Source organism: Pinus tabuliformis, chromosome 3_1, assembly GCF_031772625.1.
Source record: "Pinus tabuliformis cultivar Carrire ecotype Pingquan chromosome 3_1, CPIR1, whole genome shotgun sequence".
NCBI lineage: Eukaryota > Viridiplantae > Streptophyta > Pinopsida > Pinales > Pinaceae > Pinus > Pinus tabuliformis.
The window spans coordinates 552,247,513-552,253,069 of NC_142301.1; positions in this window are offsets into that span (position 1 = coordinate 552,247,513).

A 5,557-nucleotide genomic window follows, 5' to 3' on the forward strand; every position below is an offset into this window, starting at 1 on the left:
AAGAGCGATCAAACAACAATTCACATAAACATAATGAACTCAGACATAGATAGTAGTACCATATGAGTTGCAAATCATTCCCAACATCAATCGCTATTTGAAATTCCTTCTTCCGACTCAGAAATGCTTTTAAATAAAGGCAGTAGTGCACATCCACAGAAAAACTTTGTTATCAAAATTTGGAATAATTGGCCCAGTTTTATAAAAGAATATGTCTGAAGTACAGTAGTGCAACTTCAGGTTTTCAAGTCATATACAAAACTTACGACCCTTTCTAAATACATGAAAGGGTCTATAAATACTTAATTAAAAGTAACTAACTATGAAACTAAAATCCTACTTAATTGGTACAAATTTGATTGGGAATATCTTCCTCATAGCAATCTGGCAGTCGGCAGCATGATTCATCACTGAGGTTGTTTGCCTTTCGACCTGAGTTGGCATATTGCTAGCATTGGTTCCACTTCTGGAGGTCGGTTGAGACGAGAATTGAGTTGGGCAGCATAGGTGGCATCTTCAATATCAGGAATGATACACCCGATTGCATCTATCAGGCACTTGAGGGCGGCTCTCTGACTGTATGGTTTTACTAGGAACAACCAATAGGTGTCCCAAGTCAAATTGTTAATACCTGTGATTAATTTCCCATTCTTCTCCAACTCTTGAAAACATGACTGCTCCAATGTTTTGGCTGATAGTAATTTACCTGGGGTATATTGAGAGATCATGTTAGATAAATAGAGAGTATCATTAATCAGTTCAACCAATTTAGTTGTGGTTAACTTGCATCTGGAAGCTGCTCTCTATGTCTTCATTAACTGGGACTGCCATTCCATAAATAGGATCTCTTTATGGGATTCTAATATTTTTGGCAAATTAGCTGCTTGTCCCTCATCAGTGTCTTGCCACTCAAGAAAATTGGTCAAGGTCTCATCGGCCTGCTCCAAGTCTGTTCTAGCATCAACCGATTTATCAATTATTGATGCTTTCATGTCACATAAGGGTTCGGCTTGAGCAATGTTTTGACATAACAACCTTATTTGTGTTACCAATGCTTTGTTAATATGTAATGCTTCGGCCCTGAACTCAACAGGCTGTGGAAGATTCTTTGACTTTTCTATTTGGGCTGATAATTGAGAAATTTGCTCATCTTTAGATTTCCACATGTGTTCATGCACTGCTTTTAATTTTTTCAATGCTTCCGACAGCTCCTTCTGCTTTTGAATTGCACTTGAAACAACCCTTTGTTTCTCTTCCTGCAATTGTTTATTCAATTGATTGTTTATTTTTTGTTGTGTAAACAATTATTGTTCTGCTTGTTCTACCTTTTGCTGTGCCTACGATAGCTGCGCTTGTAGCAAAGTGATTTCCTGGTCCTTTCCTTTTAATAGATTACTAACTTCTGATGCCTTGTCTATGGTGGCTGCCGAATAGGCTCCAGCATATTGGGACAGTTTTGTTAGGTCATCAGAAGGATCAAACTCCTCCTTCCAAAGCACGTTGCCCGTTACCGTTTGTTCAAGGAAGAGGGAAGGTTGGTTTTTCCTTCTCCTTTTCCGTTGTCGTTTTACTACAGCCCTATGCTTTGGACTGTAAAAGACGTCCAATGGAAGTATCTCCTCCACTTACAAAATGATTTGATCCGAAGGATCCTTGGGAGTTATCTCTATTCCTGTAGAAGGGGGTAGGCCACTGATTCCACTTGGAACCTCTTTTGATGTATCAGCTTCCTTTAGGCTCTCAAGATTGCTTATGATTGATTCGAACTGCTGTCATTCCTGGAGCAATTTCGGGTCAATCTAGGCATCTACATTCACGTCTGTGCTACTCTGCTCCTGCTCTTTCCTCTGTAATTCCTTGTTCTCTTTCCTCTGCGCTTCCTCCTGCTCTTTTTTTGGGTTTCTTTAGCAATTCCCAATGTAGCAGGGGGTCGTTGTTCAAGCTCGCTTGATTGTGTCATTGGGGCTGTTGCTAACAAATCTAGAGGCAGAGTTTGCAACCTTTGTTCTTTAAGCCTGTTAAATTCAACTAACCCGTCTGATATCTCATTCTGGCTAGTGCTTGAACATGAAATAGCGACTAGGCTGAGGAGAACATGCCATCAAACTCATCATCTTTATGGTCAAATTTAGTGATTTTTTCCTGTTCAAGTGCATTGTAAGTGACTTTATTTGGATCAAATCGCCTATTAGGAAGAGTGGCAAGATTTAGTGCCTTAATCTTATCTGCTTCTTTCTTTGCAGGTTTATAGTCATGCAAAGTGTAAACATCACATCTTAGAGGAAAGGCAGGCCAAACCTGCTTCTTTTTATTCCTTAGAGTTTGTGTAACTCCTTCGAATGTAAGCTGATATGCTACCTCTCGAGCCAACAGTTTGTCGGGTGTATATAAAGGGAGGACATGAGGCTATAAAGGGAGGACATGAGGCTTGGCATGGCTGTCGAAAACTCTTACATAGGTGAATTTTTCTTCTCCGAACCATCTCCCTATGGCTGTCAAGTCAACCTATGCCTGAGAGGAAATCTTAGGAGCGGGCTTGTTAAAAATGGCATAGTGAATGGGTAGCATAAAACCATTGCAAACTTGATATAGATGGTGTTTATGGTGGGCTTTCCACAACTTCTGGTGGTATATATGAATGGGCATGGGGTCTTGTGGAGTCCATCTCCACCCGAGCACAGGAAATTCTGAATTAAAACAGAGGGTATCCAAGATGTAGGCACTATAGTAAAATGGGGGAATAAACCTTTCAGTAACGCGGGACTTGTTTTTGAAATCAAGAACCGCTGTTGCTAACTTATCAGACAGTATATTTCCACAATCCATTATTTCACTATTGCAAGCTGCTTCCATTAGAGGAACCATTTCTATGGTGAAATTTGTAGAATCATGCAACCCCCACAACCTACACATCATTACTCTGGCATAACAATAAGGAGAACACAAGGAATCGACAGAGTACTTACCCGAAGACTCATGCTTGTGTTTCACTGGGTTTTGCCTCCAATCCCATATTGGTTCTGATTCATTGTCATTTTCGTTTCTAAACTTCTCCAGAAATGCTTTATTGTACTTCTTCTCCAGTGCAGGCAAATGATACATTTGCCTCAAATCATCAGGTTGAAACGAGCCGAACACTCTCCCGTCCATGGTGCAAAATGTTCTGTTGGTGATTGGGATTTCTTCAATTGCCCATCTCACCACATCTATATATGGGAGAATTTGTTCTCAGTCTCCTATCCGATGAAGGTAAGAGTCAGCTAAATCCTTTAGAGTAGCATCAGACTTCCGAGTCAGGTCTGCTGTGGCTTGCACTGTTGTTACCTCAGGCTCTTCGACCTCAATCAGATTGTAGATGTTCAGCCAAGTAGTTTTACCGAGTCCTAGACATGTGGTGTCCAATATCAGTCACTTTTTGCTTTATCCAGGATCGGTAATGTGTTGTCCTATAACTGCTGAAGCAGAAGCTATTCCAGTTTTCTTAGATTTCTTACCCATTTGGCTTGAATTTGCTGCTTTGGAAGAGCTCTGCACAAGAGAGAAAATGAACGTAATATGGAGAATCGGTGGTGCAAACCAAATATAAATGATATATATTAATCAATGAATAATGGATGATTAACTTAAGGTGGCCGCGGATACAATCCCTGAAGAGATTTTAACCTTACTGTTTCATTAAATGGCCGTTTAAACCTGTCAATCCTTTAAATGGCCATCATATTGTTTATTGGCTGAATGATTCATTTAAGCATGTCTTTGATGCTTTGGCGGTTGAGCGTAAGTGAATCACTATCGGGAAGATAAAGGCCTTTAATACTAATTAACCTTAATATCCCGTCCGTATCAATCCTTTTTTTTTAAATCCGTGCCTAGCTTTATCGCAATCGGCGATCGGGGGAAAGCTTAAGTTGTTATATTGGTGTCCTTTCGGAATCTCCGATCGCCGATAGTGATATCTCCAATTCGCATCGGGAGATTTAAATGAGGGCTTTCAAATGCATGCATGGCACATATTCGATCGCCGATAGCGATATCGCATCGCATTGGAGTGAAAATGGACCTTTTGTTATGATCGCTTGCCATTGCCGATATCCGATAGCCATTCGTGTATTGTCGCATCGGGGAAAACCAATGGATCTTATTGTTATGTATCCTTTGTTATTGCGATATGCGATCTTGCAATCTCTTTATCGCAATAATAAAGGATTATTCATTTTTTATTATAAGACCGCTTATATGATTTATCAAAAGGTTTATAATGTTTTATTTGTTTTCGGACCTTTTGATTAATGCTAAGTTGATACCAATTTAACCTAAAAGGGACACATTTCATATTGTAGTTTTGGAAATAAAAATTTTATGAAATGGGGGGTTGTTGTAGAGCACAACACTATGATATGGTAAACAAAGTATTTATGTTCATTCAGTTATAATCACAATAAAATATATATAAACATAACTCTTCACTAGTGACAAAAAGGAGAAGAAAGGAACTAATGTTGGAATGCTACTAGAATTGTGACCACAATAAACTTATGCATACAAGTGCACACTAGTGAGAATTAAGGCTAGGAAGTAGATAAAGGGTAGAGGCTTGGAAAATTCAACGATGTACTCCTATTCAATTCAAGAGCTATACTAATAAAATATTCTCCCCATATTCATATCTCACATTGTCTAGTTTTTTATGCGTTTGATGTACAATGTTTTGCACTAACATTGTTTCGAAAGAAAATTGGATTAGTTTACTTCTTTGCATGCAGGGCATTTAGGAGATCCACGAGATCTTCGTAGAGCTAACATCATCGAATAGATAGAGGATTGTAGCATTGAGAGGTATCTTCTCTACACTGTTCTTGTAATATTAAGCATTTGGGATTTTTTATTTTCTTAGCTCCACTTCCTCATTCATACACACTATCTTGGAAACAAATTATCGGAAACAAATTACCTTAAACAAGAGGCATCATCTAAGAGGTGTACAAGGGTGTCATATTGTACTTTATTCTTGGTGGTTGACCTAATGAAATCACCATTATGATGGAGAAGGGACAAATCAGGGGATTAAATGGCCCAAGATACTTAGGTAAGATTTTGTGAGCATTATGAAGTTCCATCAAAAAATATGTGAGAGTAAATTGGCAGTTGATCCATAGTGAAAAATGTTTTTATCTATAATGTGCACGAGATCTGTCTACATAGCCATGATGGTGGTTTTGTTTGTTTTTTCGATACTTGTGAGGGAAACCTGAAAAAATAGCCAGTCAAGTAAGGCCTCGTGGTGGCCTGCAAAATATAAAGAATTTTAGCACAATAAAAAAATGAAAATTGTAGAGAAATAAAACCTTCAAACAACCAACAAGATCAGAAAAAATAACAATGGAGTCGGTAATTTGTAGTGTGGAATTTAGATTAATGGTGTCCCAAATTCCTTCTCTCCTTGAAAGTTGGTTGTAATCTACAAAAAAATTCACAAATAGAAAATGTTAGCAGTATACAAAAAACATGAATGTAATGTTAAATTTGGAGAAACAAATCATAAAGTCACTTGGAATAA